At 51.8% G+C, this 20,515-nt stretch overlaps 1 protein-coding gene across 3 annotated transcripts in view; it reads right to left on the bottom strand.

Moving 5' to 3' along the window:
• LINGO1 (leucine rich repeat and Ig domain containing 1) overlaps nucleotides 1-20,515 on the bottom strand; it is a 159,932-nt gene that overhangs the window by 46,900 nt on the left and 92,517 nt on the right. For all 3 annotated transcript variants that reach the window (XM_075764706.1, XM_075764705.1, XM_075764707.1), the window contains one exon: nucleotides 17,664-17,749. The gene's annotated coding sequence lies outside the window, so the exon portion shown is untranslated. The remainder of the gene's footprint in view (nucleotides 1-17,663; nucleotides 17,750-20,515) is intronic.

The raw sequence follows: 20,515 nt of genomic DNA, 5'->3' as shown, positions 1-20,515 counted from the left end.
GTGGGCTGGCATTTTTCTGTGCACATTTTTTACTCATCCTTTTCATCTGGGTAATTTATTCCCTCTTTCCCAACACAGCTTAATTGAGTTCACAGTGGGATCCCAGCACTGGAGCAAAGAACTAAACACCATCAGCTTCCCCAGGCAGGGACCCCACAGAGAGCTACCAGGCAAATGCTGCGCCTGGCCAAATCCTGGCTCCTCGCACCGCACCGTGCATCTCCTGCCCACCTTGGCAGCCTCCCAGGCAGGATGGGAGCCACTCGAGCAGCCCAGGCAGCGCAGTTTGGCATGAGCTGGGGCAGGTGGCAGAGAGACCCTGGTGAACCCTGGTTCCCCCCCAGCTCCTGCCACACTGCTCGGGATCAGGCCAAGTGCAGTTACACTTGCATCGCCTCTCCCCCCCCAGCGTGCCCACATCACCCCATTTCCAAGCAGCCCTCCATATGCTGCCCTGGCATGGCAGGGTCTGGTTTCACCCCACACTGCTTGTCTCTCATCAGCTGCCTGCTCAGACTCATGCTGCCGACCTCGCAAGCCCACCCTCTGCTTCAGCACTGCCCTCGCCAGGATGCTCCCATGCACCAGGGCACTGAGAAGCAGGAGCCGCTGCTGCTCCCACCACTGTTTTCCCCTCCTCTCAGAGTCACCAGGAAAAGCCCACGCTTCTGCTGCCAGAGCATATTTGATTCTTCTACTAACCTGACCTTATTTAGTTCATTATAAGCCCCCAGGACATTGCAACTGTAACTTAAAAGGAAAAAGGAAAAAAAGCCTAACAAAAACACAAACCTTTTCTCTGATCAATAGTGCAGGCAACTGGAAAAGGTATAATTCAATTTGTCAGCACAGTTATTAGTTACTGTGATGGAGCCCTTCCTCCCAGCCCCGCTTCCCTTGCCGGTCCCGATGCTACTGTCCCTGGGGCGGGGGAGCAGCCCGCGGTGTGACACGAAGCCAGGGAAGGGCTGAGACCTAGCCGCCACACATGAGCTAATGGAGCTCTCCCCTGCAAGCAGTGGCAAGGGCTTCATCGCACCTGGGGAGAGGGCAACAGAGGTTCTCGTGTTAAAAGCAGTGGTGACATCTAGCTTATCCTTCTATCGGCTCTGCAAACTCCCCACAGTGTTTAGGGGTTGCCCTATCTGCATCCTGTCCTTGAAACGCCTTCCCAAACATGCCAGTCTTGCCTCGCCGTGCATGGTGCATCCCTCTGGGATGCCGGTTAAGTCCTCAGCAAGGATGCACCAGCGGACTGTCCCTGGGCTCGTGTTACTAAAACTCCCCTCTTCCTTTCTCATAGGGAGGGCTGGGGCAGGAGCACAGCTGGAACAGGGGAGAACAGTGTCCCCAAAGGGTTCTGCTGTGGACCAGCTCACAGCCAGGGAGGAACCAGCAGGAAGGGAAACAGACCAGGGCATGCATGGCCTCAGAGAAAATCAATTACCATACAAAAAAAGGGGCCGAGAAGCTTTGGGGAGCCTTACCGAGTACTTTCCATTGCTCTCCATCAGCAGCCTAGCCTGAAATTACCTCCCGCTGCTTCCAAGGCACAGTAAAAGCCGAGGGGGAAGACGCACAGCAATGGGTAGTTGTGAATACCAAGGAGGATCAGCACATGCAGAAGCCACTTGTCCATCCCTTGGCACGGTGTCTCCCGGACCATCTATTTGTCCAGCCCTGAGACCCCACGGGGAGCAGACAGCACCTATCGGGCCACACTGTGCCCCCCAAACCCCTGAGAGAGGCATTTACAGCTGCTCAGCTCCCTCCCCACTCTCCTCCTCCAATTTCTCCACTGGGGAAACCTCCAGATACACATCCAGAGATGTCTCTTTCCATTTGTTGATGTCGACAGGCATATCACACACACATTCATTATTTAATCTACCTTTGAATTGGGCTAAATAGTTCTAACGATAATTACAGAGCATTTGTATTTATAGAAAACTGTCACGCACAATCTGCATCCACACGTATAATGCCGCTGTGATCTATAAATACGGTAAGGGATGGTGTGGGAAGGCAGACGACGCTCCTAGTCGCCATGAAACGCAAAACGCACGGATGGCCTAACCACACGGGGAGCTATTACAGCTCTTCTCCTTTCGATCATGCCGCAAACAGAGCTGACGTGCAGCCGAGCAGCCACGCGACATCGGCAAGGACAAGGATGGGGGCAGGAGTAGACCTGCCGGTGGGGCACAAAGAGGCCGGACCAGGGAAGAGCGGTTGCAGAGCAGCCCCAGGGAAGCCAGACAGGGATGGGATCGAGGAGAGCAGGGGGAAGTGGAATGCAGTCTGTGCTGCCTGGCACAAAGGCTCAGAACCCCAGAGGGGGAATGGAGCAAGAGCTGGGGAGCCACAGGGACAGGGAGGAAGGCGGGAGGATTCGCTGTTCCTCTTCACATAGCAATAAAAGTTTTACAGCAGCGTAGCCAGCTCTTATGATTTTATTGCCAGTATTACAGAGGTAGAGCTTCTCAAAGCCCCAGCCCCTGGAGTCAAGTTAAGACACAGGAAGCTTGGCTTTCATTAGAAACCAAGGGGAGAGGAGAGAGGCCAGCCCTCCCAGCTGCACAGAAACACTGGAGAACATGAAAACACTAGGCTCTGACTCCAGACAGCAAATAAAAGAAAGTCAATATCTTAATATTTACTTGTTTTTAAAATAACCTTATGCCTCTGGAGTGGAGGTGTGTGCAGAGCAGGGAGTTGGGCCGCCCCGTGGTTTAGGAGGACTTGCAGGAAGCAGCATTAACACCTACCTTGGTGAGATTCTCTCTGAATATTCCTGTGGTCATCCCCCCCGCCACCTCCCCTCCCAATCTTTCAGCATGTCTCAGGCTTTCCTTCCCCACCTTCTGCCCCAGCACGGAGCCTCAGATCAGGCGCAACACAGAGACACCCCGAGTGAGCCATGAAGCTGTTTCACAGGCAGGCTCACACTGGAGAAGGGCAAGACCATACGGGATGCTGCTCAGGGCCGTGCAGCACGGGATTGTTATGTTGCCTATCCCCACACACACAAATTATGAGTACTTATATTGCATTAGTGCCTGGAAATTTCATTCCAGTCACATCCCATTCAGTGAGATACTGCACAGATACAGAACCACCAGCATTTTTTTTTTTCCTAGAGAGAAAAGCTGTGTGTCTCTGCATATTGGTTTAAAGCAAACAGCCAGAGGCTGCACACGCTTGAGTAATGGCCCATGACTATGCCAATGAGCAGGGAAGAGATGGCAGCACTGCACCCGTGTTCATTTGCTTTGAGATCTCCTTGTGCTGCTCCAGTAATGGATCTACCCAACCTGGCTCTGCAGAGACCATCCTCTGCAGGAGGAAGAGTCCAATCCAGGCCCTGTGTTTCTTCAATTTAGGGCTTTACATCTCATGTTTCCCATTGCTAATTTACAAGCAAATATTTAGCCATCTGGCAGCCCTGTCCACTGGGCAGCAAAGCGAACCGTTCTGCTTCACTGCTGAAAGGGCGAAGCTGACATTAAACTTCTCTCCCTGAACACCGGGCACCCCCTTTCGACGCAGCACGGCATCCACCATTTGGCAAGCTGCACCTCCACCATCTGCATGGAGAACTCTCCAAAGGGCACAGAGGCTGCTAAATATAGCAGAGAAGCTTAGCAAACATTTGCAGCCAGGCTGAGAAGACTTCTCTCAAAGTTACATCTTCCCCGGCCTGTGACGTCTCAGATATCCTTAAACACCTCTGCATTTTTCAGTCCCATTTCCTCTTTGGAGTCTTTCCCTTCCCCTCTCTTCCCTACTCCCTTCTCACTACCACTCTTCACCTCTACTTTTACATTTGATTTCTCCTAACGCTTCCCTTCACACTCAGAGGAGGGCTCTAGATGATGCCAGTGCTCCCTTCCCTGCCCACAGCTCCTCAAATGCAGAGGGGGAGATCATACAAACAGGAGGAGTTTGGGCAAATCACACACCTCTGGTAGGTACAGTCTCATCTTTGCACATACCTTGTGTTCTTTTATGCTTTTACACCCCTTGGCCCCCTCTAAAAGTGACCCCAAACTCTATGCAATGGGAGAGTTAGTTGCCTCTGCCTTTAGGGAGTTATTCCACCTTGCTCTCCCCCCCCATGGGTTCCAACATCCCTGCTTTTGACAGCGGCATTCTCCAAGGCCAACCAGGCAAGAGGATCCATTTCCAAACACCGACAGCCCCATCCCAGCTTGCATGGGGTGTCCACCACTTCTGCACGGGGCTCCCCTTTCTTTGCTTACCCAGCCAGCAGCCGGTGGCAGGCAAGAGGTTGATTTTCTCACTCCTGCCTCAATAACCTACTTTCCGACTTGGAGTACCATACAGTGCCACAAGCCCCGACCTTCACATCCATCTGCAGCTTAACAGTCCCTTACTCCTCTTTGTCCAGGAAGGCACAAAGCCAGATGTCTCCTCCTGGCCCACTTTTAACCTTTCCATATCAAGGCCAACAGGGACCAGAGGCAGTATCATTCATGGCACCACTGACCTGCTCACATCGCCTTGCACAAAGCCAAAGCTACTAAGAATGAGGAAAATTATTGTAGGGTTGGGCTGAACCACACTTGCAGACTTTTCAGACAGCTTGATCCCACCATATCTCTGCTCCCTGCAGGAGAAACAGCTGTCTAGTTGTGTTTTATCATAGCAAACTAAGCAGCAGAGAACAAAAACAAGCACCCAGCTACCTGGGCATGGACAAGCTTGGCATGAAGACAGCCCTTGCTGCTGCGCAGGTCTGGATTGTTAACAGTGCAGCTCCTGTAGTTTCCTCATTGGGAGAGTGAAGAAAGGGAAAAAATACAAGAAAACAAAACTCCTTTAACAATGAACTCTCATGTTCAGTCAGACGTAAAAGACAGGAGATGGGGGAGAGAAAGAGAGAGAGGAAAGGAAGAGAGACAATAGAAGACAGAGTACTATTTCCTCTTCAAATATTTATTTTCAGGTTTGCCTTGGAGTGCTGCTTATTGAGATATAGAGCCTCGCTGAGCTGCAGCCTGTAAGCTCCTGCTGCACGTGTTCACAGCACTGCCTCATCTAGATGTCTGGAGCCACCAGGAATTCCCATCAGCTCACTTCCAGACCCCACAAAGGGCATCTCTCCTTTGGGTTCCTTCCCTTCCCAGGGCCTCACCTCCAGGCACCACACCATGTCTGCTCTGCAGCTCTCCATCCCGAGCCCAGCACCAGGCATCTGAGGAGCTTATCTCCTCCAGGTGCTGTGCTGGACTTTAGCTGGGACCTCAAAACACACAGTCCAGCTCCACCCCTTGGCTCTTTGGCCAAGACACAAAACAGTGTTGGAGCTGGGGCCCTGAACTGGCACTCCTCAACATTTTGAGGTTTCTCAGTATTTGCCATGATGCCCTCAGGGCAGCAGAGGTGGCCTGCATGGAGATGGGAGATTCTCCAGCTGGTCAAATGGGTGAGCTGAAAGTAGTGACCAGGCAAGGTGGTAGAGAGCCCCAGGCTGCTGGAAGTGACATATCTTGGAGGAGAGCCAGAGCTGACATCCTGATCACAGACAGCAATTAAGAAATTAAGCTATCAGAGAGGCTTTTTGGGAGGGGTGAGTGTCTGTGGTTTGGTCAGATGCCAGAGTAGGTCAATAACATTTGTCCTTCCCCTCTCCGCTGCAGATGGAGATCCTCCTCTGCTCCTGATCCCAACACGGCTGCACAGCCCCCTCCCACCACCACCACACACCGTGGAGGACACACAGCAGCAGAGAGAGAAAACATCAGGACTCTGCAAGGCAGTGACAGTGGGAAGAGAGGTTGGACAGAAACTACCTGGAGAACTTAGACCTGGCAAAATCAGCTTCATCTTCCCCTGAACCATAGTCCTGAGGTATAGCTTGAAGTGTTTTTGCAGGGAAGGATGGGAATCTTCAGCAGTGCTCCCTGAGCAGATAACCAGGGGCCATTCCCTGCCCAGCCCACATCCTCCGGGCAAGAGGCAGCCCTTGGGCAAGGACAGCCATGCCCGAGGTACAGAGCTGCCATGGGCCACACAATGCAGCACATGGTGCGTTCAGAGCAGTCCTCAGGGTGGGGACCCTGCCACCATGCAGAAACACCTCCACGTGATAGATTACACACACAATAGTGAAAGCAGGGGTGCCCCAAAACACTGCCATCCCCCAAACAATAGGGCCTGTAGGCCACAGGGGAAAGTCCTTCGCTCAGCTAGAAACCCTGAGTACTCCCATCTCCTGTGCAGCTCAGCTCCACGTATGGGGTACCAGAAACCAGGACAGCCATAGCGCACCTGCGCTGGCACAAGCTCACAGCCTCTTGCTGGCCACAAAATTACATGCAATGAAACTGAGGAAGCTGCATCGCCTTCTCCAAAAGGCTGTGCTGGGAACCTCACGGAGAGAAACCCAGCTGCATCCCAGACACACACCCAAGCGCGATGGCCTCACACTCACGCCTCTCCCAGAGCAGCACGCACAGCGCTCTGGCATCACAAACACCACATCCTCCTCCCCATCCCCTCTCAGCAGCGCTCCTCCCTGCTGTGCTCACACATGCCACTCGCACGCTCCCACCCCAGCCTCGTACGCTTGTGTGCGCACATCTGCACTTGCACGCCTGCAGCCACACGCAGACAGCTTCCTCTCCGTGCTGGGCCTGAGAAATATTGATTTCTTTCCCCCCTGCAATATTTCGCTTGGCTGAGCAGATTTAGAATTGAAGAGTCAGACTCTGCCTAGAGACCAGAACCATATTTAATTCCACGGTTTAAGAAGCCCTGGAGCAGGTTATTCTTATTTTAAACTACCAGTGCATTTAAAAGCAAGTGACATTTTGGGAGGATGGGATGGGAGATGGCTGGTGCCCTCTGCCTCGGTCCAGCCAGCGCTGGGAAGAGTTTTGCAGCTCTGCTGTGTCGCGTCCCCACAGCCCCATCAGCTGCTCTGCCCGCGCCAATGAGAGGCGAGGGGTGGTGGCAAGCTCACGATCAAAGCTCAGGAGACCTGTTTCCACATCTTTCTAACCGAGGAGAAATGACAGAAAGAAGAAAGAAGAGAAAGGAAAGGTGTGAAAACCTCTGATGAAAATTGCTCGGTGCATTGAGGTTTCATGATTCATATTGTCTGCTCCTGTACCCAGGCCCTGCTCATGGAGCGGAGTCCTCGGTAACGAGCAATTTGCAGATATTGAACAAAGACACAGTGCCTCAATCCAGAGGATGGTCCCTGACGGTGCACGATCACAGAGCAGTGCTGCTGGAGGACAGAGCCATCCACGTCCACCTCCCCGACAAACACACCCTCCAGCCTGCTATAAGTCAGGGCGGCCACTTATCTCCACAGTCGCACCACCACAGTTCCCAACCATGCAGCCTCAGCCCAGATTTCCAAAGGAGATGCAACACTGACTTTTAAGGGAGAAGGGGGAAAAATACAATAGCAAAGGCTCACCCAAAGCATCTGTGAGTCCGTGCCAGCTCCAAGCAGTTGTGCACAGAACAGGCTTTGACATACCGCACACTGTCCCCTCCGTGCTACGCAGAGCACGTCTGCTACCCAACACAGCAGCAAAGTCAAATGTCCCCAAAAGGGAGGATCCAGCTCAACAGGAGGGGGTGTCCAGGCAAGATCAGCCCTGCCAAGGAACAGGCGAATGTACACTGGAGAAGAGGAAAGGAAACAGCTCCCTACACACTCCATCACATCTAAGGGCTCGCAGCACATTCCCTGCTCCAGGGCAGTCTGATCAGCAGGTCGAATACCCAAACCTCCACTGCTCCCACTTGGCCTCAGGCACCATCCCGGGGTCCCCGCCATTTCCAGCATCCCCAGCAGCCCTGCAACATGCCCATGGAGTGACAGGCAGAGATGCTCTTTACAGCCTCTAAATAATAAAGATGAAACCACCAGGTACCAGACACCTCAAGGGCACTCCAGTACATGTGTGTGCATGTGTACACACATGTCTACTGACCAGAAAGATCAGCAACACAAGTCTCCAGCCCCAGGAGCTGCGCTCACACCTGCCTGCTCCTGCAGTGGGCTCAGCTGGGCTGCAGCGAGCACATGGGGTTCTGCTCCATCTCACACTGAGAAGGCAGAGGCACCAGAGAGCCGCTCCCCCAGCTGGGAGACAGCCTAGCAGGGCTGTGGTTTGCAACCCAGGAGCTGCAGAGCCCACAAGGAGCTACAATTCAGTGGGAGACATGATTCACAGCAGGGCAAGCTGCGGGATCCCAGGGGCGAAGGCAGCCCCAGGGGCTGCGGTAGGGGCTCAGGACAGCTGCGGTACAGAGAGATGTAGCGCCTACCGCAGCAGCCCGTGCATTAGCTTGCTGTGGTCTGCTACGACACAAAACATTGTTAGCTGCGGCATTGTATTTTGACTGAAGCAGACAAGCAGGAGAATGAAAATGGATCCTTGTATATAAGCTCCTGCACAGGCCGTAACAGCTCTTGACATTCTTCCCCAGCTTCGCTCCTTGCTGGTGCTCACGTGCGTGGGGTGGAGGGTGAGCCAGGAACACACCGGGCAGAGGGAACAGAGGCTGCAAACTGTTCCCAGCCTTGAAAGGGTCAGTTTGGGCAGCGGGGTGGCACCCCACGGGGGGGCAGGGGGGACACACGCAGAGCATGCCCTGCTCGGGAGCAGGATGAGAAGCCTGATGGCATGGTTTGGACCTGGTGCTAGGCAGGCCAGCGCCCAGGGCTGGGGGGTATGGATGCTGTAGGGCACCCCAGCACAAAGGGTCAAGGGTAAAGGCAGGTACAGCTCAAACTCAAGCTCATCTATCTGGCCAAGCCTAGGCAGAGGCAGCTCCAGTAAGACACAGTCACTTCGGTACGTAACGGGGCTGGGGGTGCCATGAGCTTGGGCCACCGGACATCACGTATCGGGGGGCTGTGTGGGGACCCACCATGCCTGCAGAAAGGTCTGAGTGAAGAGGAGACAGCTGAGATGCTGAGCAGGAGGAATGAAAGAGCACAATTAGCTGTGGTAAAAAGCCAAGGCTATGAAAGCACATTACCATTAGTGTAATTATTATTATTGCAATTATATTTTCCATATTTTTGACAATTCACTAAGAATTAGCTTAACAGAAGAAAACTACTGTTAAATGCTGGCAAATCTAAAAATGTAGAAAAGCACAATAGTGCTTCATTTTACATGTGGACATTTCTAAGGATTTACCCATTTCTTTAAGGTATCAGTTGAACTTTGCAACCAAAATTTTCATTCTAAAGGAAAACGGCAGCCACTTCATAGAGAGAACAGCAGAATGAAAACCTGGGACATTTTCTTTTTTGTTGTTTTTCTGCCCCAAACAAACAATTCAGCAAAACAGAGGCATGTCTGCAAACTTCCAGTGCTGCTAAAGATGCACTTTTCTCAACAACAACCACCAGAATAAGAACAAGCAGCAGCTTCTGCAATATCTTGTCTTGATCTGCTGAAACCAGCCGGTGTCACCAGAACCACCAAAAGCTTCGGCATGTGGGTGCAGCCAGGGCACCCCTTTCCTTCCTCCATTCTCCTGAAGAACCCGCACAGGCAATAAATACCCATAACAAAAAGGCTTTAAGGAACAAAGCGTATATAAGGACAAAGTCAGAATGAATTCAAAAAGTATATAAAACTAACAAAAAAAACCGCATTGCAATTAGCTAAACTGTTAAATGAATAAAAAGGTATTAAATGAAGTTTCCTGAATGTCAAGTTGACAGTTTTTTTTTTTTTACGTTCAGGAAAGGAAACTAGTCCCTTGAGTAAGTCTCCCTGCTCTGGGGCTAGGCATTAAAGACTTTCTGGTGGCTATCACTGGCTGAGGTCCCTTCAATGTGGGCTGCTGAATGCAGCACACATCATCTCCCGGCCAACACCACCCTGGCCGCCCTCCGCCTGCATCCTCACCATGGGGATGGTGCAAGGAGAGCTGCCGGCATGGGCAGGGCCGTCCAAAGCAGGGGCTCTGCGCTGTTTCAGATGCATGGGGAGGGAGAGCTGAGCAATTGCTTGTCCCCCACCACTACCCAAATGCCACCAAGTGGGCTTTTTTATCAGGGTGCCTTTGCATCCCCAGCTTGCCATCTCTCCTCCAGGTAGGACAAACCCATCAGATCTCCACCTTCACCTCTCCTGCAGGCACCAGCAACAATTTTCCCCTCTCTGGGGAAAGCCACTTTGCATAGCAGCATGTCACCTGTCAGCAAAGGCTCTTCCCTCAGCATCTCCTGAAGCGAGCAAAACCTTTCTTTTTGGAGAGGAGGGGAGACGCTCCCTCCTGTGGCAAACACTGCCAGCTCCCTGGCATGAGGGCGAGCACCTTGGTGGCTTCACAGCAGGAGCCCCGAGAGGTGGCCTGACTCCCTTGCTCCCCATATCTACAGAGCAAACACCCAGTTGCTCAGAAGCACTGGACAGGCAGATGACATTATTTCACACCTGCAAGGTCATTTATGGGAGATAACTACAGATACAGAGCCATGTATATATGCATATATATGTGTATTTCTGGATTTCTCCTGTACTTTATATATATACAACCCAGAAACTTAACCAGTGAGATACCGACAAACCCATCAAATGAAGCAATTTGTCTCAGACAATTGCCTGAGCTGCCTCCGATGTCACTGTCTTGCCACAGACAATAAGAGGCTCTTAAGAGTCCTGAAATTGTACTGCGAGTTCCCCAATGCTCTCACCCCCGCCTTCGCTCCTCTCCCTCGAGCTCCTTCCCATGTTTCTCCAGCAAAACACTTACGCAAATAAACATGCAGGAAGGCACAAAAGGCATTTTGTTTAGGGTTTCAATACAACCACATATTTCTCATTCAAATAGTCAGCTGTATCCTTCAAAGATCAAAAGAACAGTACTGAAGTGAGGCGAGGCACAAACATCCCAAGCCAACAGCTCAAACTTCCCCTTCATCCCTGTCCTGGCTGAGGGAGCCGATGGAGGAAGCTATCACGCTCACCGCGGTGGCCCCCAAGTGTCACAGACCCAGGGCACCTCTGCACACAGGTCTGTCCATCACCCATCTCCACACAAAGCCCTGCACTACCATAGATAACAATAATGGCCATTAAAGCCTTTATGAGCAACGTCTGTGCAACAGGCAGGTAATCTGGGGGCTATGAGGTCTCTGGAGAGGTGCAAGCTGGAGCTGGCACATCTTGGGACCGACTGGAGAAAGTTCCCTGCCACCAGAAACCTGGAGCAAGGTCTGGCCCAAGGAAGGGTCCCCATGGCCTGCACCAGCACCCAGAGAAGCCACAGCTCACTGCACAGGGAAGAAGAAAGTGCGGCCGTGCTGCTTCCCTGGTGCACAGCCTCCTCCCAGCATGGCTAGCACCCACTGCCACCTTCCCCCAGGAGGGTTACACAGAGAGGGAAGGGTGCGTGGATGAAGTGCACCCCTCCCTGAAACATGTCCACAAGCCTCCCCTGCACCCCCACCTTCCAGCCAGAGACCATCTGCCAGCCTGAGCTGCACACCATGGACTCAGTTTGTTAACAGGCACCGGCTCCCCGGCCCAGCAACCTCCATGGCTGAGCCTTTTAGCTCTCCTTCCATCCCAAACCGCCCTTTTCCCACCACAGGGACCTACATGACAGAGAAACAGAGCTGAGCCCTGGCAGCTGCCTGCTCCTTTCCCCACCTTGCTGAGGAAGGTGCTCAGCTCAAGTCATGGGTTTGGCATGTTTACTGTATAATATATGAACTCATACCAGTTTTTAAGCCCCTCCTGGCTCAAATCACATTGTAATTCTGAACAGCCTTAAAGTCATTTAAATCCTAATAAAAACACCACCCTGCATTTGCATTTGCTGCTCGCTGGTCCCTGCGGCTGCTGTGACAGTGGTTCCTGTGGAATTGATAATGCTCAGGACGCTGCATACCGGAAACCATCCCTCACAGGCAGGGTTGGGATGGGCACTTAATGGGACAATTAAAAAAATGGATGCAGGAATTGGACCTCCAGACTGATTCAGGATGATGCACAAAACAGTTGCGTGCCAAAGCTTTCACAACAACACAGAGAACAGCGGCACCAGCGCTGAAACCTCAGTGTCCCACCTCCTCTGGGATCCCAGAGGAGGATCAGACCAGGTACGAGACTCTGACAGAACAAGGCACCTGCAGACAGCACTGTGAGGAGTTTTTAAAAGAGGACAGGGAATGACTAATGAAGCACCAGCAAGTAACAGGCACTGTGGATGCTGCAGGGAGTTTGTGCATGAATGGCATAGGCGCCCTGGGGGCGGATGGGGACAGACGCAAGTACTTGCCCTGGTTTCCCACATTGCCTGGTGTGCCGGTGACAAGGAGGGGGGCCGCTCTTACAGCCTGGAAGCACGTCACGCCACAGGGAAGGCGCTGTGACTGCATCTCACAGTACACCCTCCACCCCCGGGCCACCACAATGAAGCACCAGTCCTGCCCTTCCCTCCCGAACCCAGACAAGTGGGATCTGCTCTGGCTGTGCTGGAGGAGGCAGTGAGGGGCTGGATCAGAGAGACCCTGGGAGCCTCAGCTCCATCAGCAAAAGCCCATACAGCTCTCCCACCTCACCCCATGCACAGCAGAAGCATCACACCAGCACCAACCCAGGCCCTGCCCATACGCTCAGGATCAGCTCTCCTACCTTCCCCAGCTCTGCTGCTCCAGCTCTCCCTACAGCATCCATGTACCCCTCTGCGGCCTCCTTCCTCCATGTCCAGCTCTGCTCCGTTCCCAGTCCCCCGCCCCACTTGTCCTCCTCAGCACTTTGTGCCTGGTTGGTCTTGGTGGTGACATTAATAAGCTCGCCTGAAACAGCGAGATTATGAGCTATACCCTTGCAGCAATAGAAATACTAATTATTACTGAGATAAATGGGAATATCAATGATGAAAGTCAATATTATTGCCTTCTTTGTTCCTGTTTGTTTTATTTGTAGATGAAAAGACCACTCAGCCCGTCTCCCCAGGATGTGGCCGGGAGCTGGAACAGCTCCTCTTGGCAAGCTCATCCAGAGCCATGCTCTGATAAGAAATCATACTGCACACATGCTTGCAAAGGGCTCTCTAAATCAGCAGCTCTCAAAAGCAGGCATTGTCTTTGATTGATTCATAAAACTGGAGCTGCCTCCGTTCCCCACTCCAGTACCAGGCGAGGAAAGATTTAGGGGAGGGGGAAGGTGTAACGTGGGTGGAAGTGATTAATTGCGGAACACAGTACTGGGAACACTCCAGAGTTTGGCTGGGTTTGAGGCTCACGCCTTCATCCTCCTCACCCAGCGGTTTAGCCACCGACATGGGAACTGAGGGGGCCCTACCAGTCTCCGACACCGACTCTCAGATTGACCTTGGGCAAGTCCCCCAGCGCTGCTGTGGCCAGGCAAGTGCTTACAACAGCAACGTCGCCTTATTCAGCAAGTCTGCTCCCTCCGCACATTCTGAGTCAGAGCTGCTGATTTCGGTGACAAGAGACCTTTTTTTTAAGCCCTATTAGCCTCACAGAGCTAACAGAGCTAAGAGCGAGTGAATGGGATGCTAATTTTGGATCACGCCTAACAGCATCAGGAGAGCGCTTCCTGGAGTGGCCCCACTCTCCGCAGGCAGGCAGATGTGCTCCCACAGCCACAACCCGCACCAGCTCCCCCACATCTGCAAGGGGGGAGTGGTGGGATGCACCCCTGTGCACAGCCCAGCACACCCAGAGCACAAGGGACATTTTTCTTGTCCCCAGTACATCCTAACATGTCACTAAATTGCCTCCATTGCCTTCCACATCCCCAGTCCATCACCAGCAAATATTCATGGGAACTAACCAACCCACCACCCCCCAAACTCACCCATCTCCACGTATCAATACAATGACCACCTTCCTCTAATGAATACAAACCAGCCCAGCCCCTCTCCATGCTAACGAAGGCAAACACTCCTGCTGCCTCTCTCCAAATGCAATGAAACCTGGAGAACTGGAAGCCTTGCAGGAGTAATTATGCCAGTTCTTAAAAAAAACCAGCCTGTCCCAAATATTTCATGGAAGGTAATTTTTTTTCAAGCTTTTTGAAAATCCCCTTCCCCCCTGCTTTGTGCATGTCAGGGTGCAATTAAGCAGAAAGTATCAGCGCATAAACCCAAAGAAACAAACTGCCAGGCACGCCCAGCTCCTGCTCTCCCTTACTCCAGCTTTTTCCCTGCATTTAACATTAATGTGACATCCCAAGCTGTGTGCACATAATACTATCTCCCATCCCGAGACGGGTAAGAGCTATTCAACTGCTAGAAAAATCTCAAGTACCTCCCAGCCTCACTAAGAGCACCCAAACGCGTGCCACAAATAGACCCCGATGGTCCCTGCGAGGGCTCACAGGCACTGCAAAGCCCTAAGCATCAGCCACCCCACATGAAATCCCACCGCAAAGCTCTCTGAACCTGCTGGACTGCAGCAGTGGCATCCAAGTTTGCACCAAGGGCCAGCAGCTGCATGCATGGTGCCATCCTTGGGCTGCACAGCCTGGCTCCCTGCCTAGCTCATTAGCATTTTGCACAATTAATATTTATTTTTGCAAACGTGCTACCAAAAAATATCAAACAGCAATAAAAATATCTGTTAATGGCTTTGTCAGCCCTCAGAGTGAGACTCTTGGAGAGAAGTCTGTTTTAATCTAGAGAGCCAGGTGGCAACCAGGTAAGGTGTGGAAAAGAAATGCAGGGCTTTTCATGGCCCTGTTGGGGTGAAGGAGCAGACCTTCCAAAACAGCACTTACCAAACCAGGCTACAGACACCCCTCTTGCGTTTCTTCCCTCCAGCCTTGTTCTATCTCAGGTCTTTCCAGCCACCATGTTTAATCACAGCTTTTTGGGCCAGCTGAAGACAAGGGCATCCCTAGTGTCCCCACTGTCCCTTGCAACGTTCCTGGGGACAGCTCCAACACTGCTGCTACTTCAACATGAGATCCCCTCTCTTCTGGGGGCACCAGCTGGTCTCCTTTGGGGACAGTGCCAGGAAGTAGGGGGTCCGGGGCAGGGTCTCCCGCACAGGCAGCCAGGCACTGTTGCACTGATTGTCCCTGCTCTGAGCTAGGAGATTGTTCAGCAAGATGAAGTTATCAAGGGGAGGTATTGTTTTGTTTTCCGCCTGACAACTTGTACTGCTCCCTCTCAAACAAGTGCTGACCAGCACAGTGCAGCATGCTCCCAGGATAGGCACCTTCTGGTAAACAAACCACCATCCCTTTCCTCCCCTCGCCAGCCCTGGGTCCCCCAGATCCTCCTCCCCACTCCTGGCCATCTTCACAAGGGGTTTCTGGCCCTCTGCAGCACAAGATGGGGAGCCCCTGTTTGCATTTAGAAGCTTTTGACATAACCCTGATGCTGAAAACTTGCTTTTAAAAAGCAAAAATCCAAGATGTTCCTGGGACACAGGGGCTTAGCAGAAAGCTTGACCTGCTGCAAGTCTGACTGTGTCACCAGAGCTAGCAAGAGCAGAGAGGAGAGGGAGGATTTTTTTGGGAGCATTTATGGCACATGCTTTCAGAGAGGAAGAGAAACATCCCTCGGAAACCACATACGTTCAAAGATTTGCTCAGTTTAAACACTAAAAATTCATGCATTAAAAATCCACTCAGGTTCAGTCCTATCTCAGAACTAAATAAAACCTCTGACCGCATCATCCAGCCCCAAGGTTCACGGTCTCCTTGGGGAGAGGGCTTACACATCTGGTGGATGCTCAAGCTCAGATTCCCCTTCCCAGCACCAGGTCCTGCTTTGCTCCGAGCTTTTGGGCAGGGCGAGGGGCTGTGTGCTGACCCTGAGGTGTCCAGGGCCTGAGATGAGGCTGCTGCCCATCACACATGGTGCCTGGCTACCCTCATCTTGCTCTAGTTAGTAGAGACACCAGGCACAGAAACACAGACTACAGTCCCCCCTGCTATCCCAAATTTCCTAGGAAATATTTTTTCTTTTCTCAAAGGAAAATGCACAAAAAAGCAAAACCACCTCATTTTCTAATTACTATTATGAAAAAATCTTTAATTTTTGCAAATGATGCTCTGGAAGAAAATACCCAAATCTAAACCAAAACCAGATGGCTCTCAGTGCTTGGTTTTTTCAGGGAGGACTTTAACCAGCATGACCATTTCCCAGCAAAATTTTATTTTGATAGAAGATCACTAAGAATAAATGTGTTTCAGGGCTTACTGCTGAGAAGGTGTTTTGACAGAAAACTGCTATTTCCATCGTCCCTCCACTTACTCTGTCAGCCCTGACATGGTGGGAACTCCTCTGACCAAACATCCCTTCGCATGCAGCTTTCCCTGGGGCCCAACCTGCAAGGAGTGCCTGCAGAATTGGAAAGGGATGGGCATCTGGGTTCATTCCTGCTTTCCATAAAATGGGAAACGACAACAAGGTAGAAATACCTCTATGCAAAGCTGCAAATACCTCTCCACTGGCCCCTCTTGTGCAGGAACACGAGGCAAGGTGAAGACACAGGTCCCTTTTTTGCATGCATCATGTTGAGCCTATGCAGCCTGCTCTTTGCTTTGAGCAAAGAACATGATGTAAAGGGGAAATTACCTATCTGTGTGCATGTGTCTGACCATGAAAGCCAGTTCTGCCTTGCTCTTTTGATTCCCTTTTCTCAACCACGTGTGGGACGCTGCCTCCCAGGCAGTCCCAGGCCAGCCCCTGCACTCTGCCCCAAACAGAAGCGTCCCTCCCAGTGGCACCACTCCCGCGGGGCAGAGATCACAGCACATCCCACCATCTTGTACCACCTTGGACAACATCCAATTCAAACAACACTCCTCCCCAGCTCTGGCATATAAAATATGCTTGAATCATCCTAATTTTTTTTTTTTCATTAGGAAACTGAATTCTGCTCTTCACGGAGAGATCCCTTTGTTCTCTCCCGAGGACTGACATCCTGGGAAATTGCCTCAGCCCAGTCAGCTCTGATGTTTGCTGTCTCACACGTTGCCTGCATCAAGCTGACAGTTCACAGATTTCAGCTGAGGATTTGTATGTACAGTACAAGCTGAAACCTGCTCCCATCTCTTCGCTGTCCCGGCGAGAGTGCTGGAAGGAGGCTGAGTCGGCAGAGAGTGCACGGGCGCCGTGCAACGGTAATAGAGACATCTCAGAAAACATTGCCTTTTGAGGACCCTCTCGCCTGCCCTCTCCTGGAAGATGAAACTATTTCTGCCCAGCATCACCCATGCTGCACTGTTTGGCTGCCTGAGCTGGTTCACTCCACTCAGGCAGCATTTGCCCCTCGCTGATGCAATATGAGTTGAAGCAAAACCCACCCGCCTGAGCAGAGCCATACAGCCCCCCCATGACAAAGCTCTCAACACTGCAATTATCTAAATATTCATTTTGGATGCCCCCGCCCCGGTAAAACCCTCCTCTGTGTAGGCATGATGGATCCAACATTTCCTACCTGTTCCAGCCACGCAGACACCACCTGCCCCAGATCCTGTTTGAAAGCTGCATCGCCTTATGCCCCAGGAGGGCTGGGTAGCAGCCCCCGATTACGGGGAGGGGAAGGCATTTCTACCACCCTTATGGCAGCGGAAACCAGTCCAGTCCCGGACTCAGCACGACAATGGCATGTGAGTGTCATATGCTCAGCAATACAACCGCGCCCGAGCTCGTGTGCCACCTACCCAGGTCAGATGAAGGCAGGATGCTGGGGGATCAGATGCCAGGGGCACGCTGGGCTTTGGCCTCTCCTCTGCTTTCCACTCATGCACTGTGGGCAAAACGATATCGCAATTAGGGCTTTAAACCTGGCATTTGAGAGGCAAGCAGGAGAAAATTAAAGAGCTATGAATGCTTTTCCCCTCTCCCTCCCAAAACCAGAGCTCAGCTGAGCTTAATCTTCATCTGAGCTGATATTTAAAAGCTATAAATCAGGCTACAACAGACAGAAAAACACAACTACCAAAATTTAGTGGACCCACTGCTGAAAGGACCAAAATGAACTGCTTAATAGAAGCCATTTTCCCATGGAAATACAGCAGGCCTGTACTAAGCAGAGCATTGATCTGCTGACAGCTACCGGGACAGATTTGGGCCAGAGCACTTGGGAATCATTTGCAGTGATCTCTCAAGAAACACATGCATGCAAAAGCCCTCTGAAAAACACTGTTGTAAGACAGTGCTGTAGCTGTCTACGAGGCCAGATAGCACTTACCAGCCACCACGGGCTCACGCCGCCCTCAGTAAGCCTCCCTGGGCAGGCAGTGCTGTCAGGGCAGCTCAGACCCAGGCTGCATCCCTGTACACCAGCCTCGCCCAGTGCTGCCATCCTGGCAGGTAGGGGATGCTCTCTAAGCCCAGCTGGGCAAGCTGACCCCTCCATCTGCACCAGAGTGCCCAAAGCGACCACGTCCCAGCCTCAGGCTCACGTTCCCGCTGCTGCCGCAGCCGAGGCACACGCTGGAGAAGGGGGCAGCGCAGGTACCACGGCTGTGACTCTCCTGCCATGTGCGGAAAGAAGAGCATCCCACAGTCACCTTTTCTCCTGCTGGAAACCATTTTCCATCACACATTTCACTGTTTTGAGGGATGAGGTCAAGGCAGGGGGATGTATTCCTCCTTTTTTGGAATAAAAAAAAATTTCTCTGAATCCTGAGTAGCTGCTGGAACACTGGAGGGGCTCCAGCCCCACTGCAGGACTCCGCCTGCCCTTCCCAGCACAGGGACACAGCACTGGGCTGGCCAGGAGCTTCTTGCCTGCCTGCTAGCTTTTCCAAAGCAGTTATCATCTGAGATAACCCAAGGACACCCAAGGAAAGCGAAAGCATCTCATTTCCAGAGGTGCTGAATGCCCTTTGCACTCGCTGACTTCAAACTTGGGTGCTCACCGCCCCCAGCCCTCAGCTAATTCTCACCATCACGCGGTCCCTATAACAGCAGCAGAGAAACAGATGACTTGGAAGACACAGGGGGCAGAGGGGGCACAGGCAAGGAGGGATGCAGCGCCTTCTCTCCTGCCCAGCCACCTGAGCCAGGCCCTGATGCACATCGCTCCTGCACAGACTGGATTTAGAATACCAATTAATGGTTCATTGTTTGTTGTGAGGGTTTTTTTATTCCCATTCTTGACTACATCTTGTTATAAACTCACATACTTTGTAGGTCTTACAGTGATCCCAAAAGTTACCAAAATAAACCTTTCATATAAAAACTAGGAGCAAACCAATGCCTCTGCTTTAGGGGAACATAACCTGCCCAACTGCACTTCAAAGGACATCTGAGGTCCTAACATTGCTCAAAAGCCTGCAGAAAGCATTGAAAAATGGGAAGCAACTTACTTGGTTTCTTTATTTTTACTTTCGCACATCACTTATTTTAAAAGACTAAAAACATGTTTATGAATTTAACATATTTAAATGGATCAAAATCTGTTTAGCTAGGAAGGAAAACAACTCTCCCACCCCAAACTTCTTGTGGGCTGGGACCTGCTTTTCAATCTTCCACCCACAGCAAATATTTCAAATCCCTTTTTAAGCTGAAAGGCTGCTTCCGCGGACAGATTGGGGAGAGGACCTGTGTGGGGGGCTGTTCCACCACTCTCCTCCATCATTGCCCCATGCACCCCTTACCCAGAGAGGGTTGGGGACACCTGGGCAGAGGGATCAACTGAGAGACAGGGGACAATAAAGGCATCTCTGTGTGGGGAGAGCATCCAGGGAGGATAGGAAAAAAAATGAGAAGCCTTCCTCCTTCCTCCATCAGCAGCTTTCCACAAGGAGGATCAATGCAGCCCACTGTAACTGCACCGTTGTTCCATTTTTAATTAATGAAAGAAAAAACTAATCATTGAATTAAACTTCTCATTACTCCAGCTGAATACCCACTAAGTAAATTTAATTACTGTACGAATTGGGTTTCTCCCTGCCTGTTTCATTAGCTACTGATAAAGATGAAGGGGGAGAAAAAAAAAAAGAGGGAGAGATGAAAACAGAGAAAGAGAAAATGGAAATAAATGCAAAACCAAAGGTAATGATTCAGCAGGTTTCAGGTGCTTCCAGTAAGGGCCTGGGGAAAGACCCTTCCACCCCTCCCAACCCAGGCTGGAGGGGTTCCCTGTGGGATAAACCCCCTTCCTCCAACCCACCCACCTCCTGCCCAGGGATAACCACCATCACCTTCCATGTGCAGGAACACACAGCCCCACAAGCTCAGCCTCTGTGCATCTACCCCACATCTCAGAGGCTGGTCCCTGCTCCAAGCACCCAGCAGCTGAGCTGTGCTCTGGCACGGGCATGCCGCAAGGACCCCTTGGCACAGAGGCCACAGGGATGAGGTCCTACCACCCTCCCCAGCACTGCCACTAGCACGCCCTGGGTTCATGGCCACCTGCAGAACAGCAGACAGAGGCTGGGGCACAATTGTGTCCCCTCCACATAAGGGCAGGCACTGATTTCAGATCCACAACAACCCTTGATCCCTTCTGATCTCACATAGCTCTGAACAGCCAATTTTTGCCTCTGCAACAAAAGCACCAACC

This window comes from Balearica regulorum, chromosome 12 (genome assembly GCF_011004875.1).
Source record: "Balearica regulorum gibbericeps isolate bBalReg1 chromosome 12, bBalReg1.pri, whole genome shotgun sequence".
In the NCBI taxonomy this organism is placed as follows: Eukaryota; Metazoa; Chordata; class Aves; order Gruiformes; family Gruidae; genus Balearica; species Balearica regulorum.
This window is presented reverse-complemented; position numbering and strand designations above follow the sequence as displayed.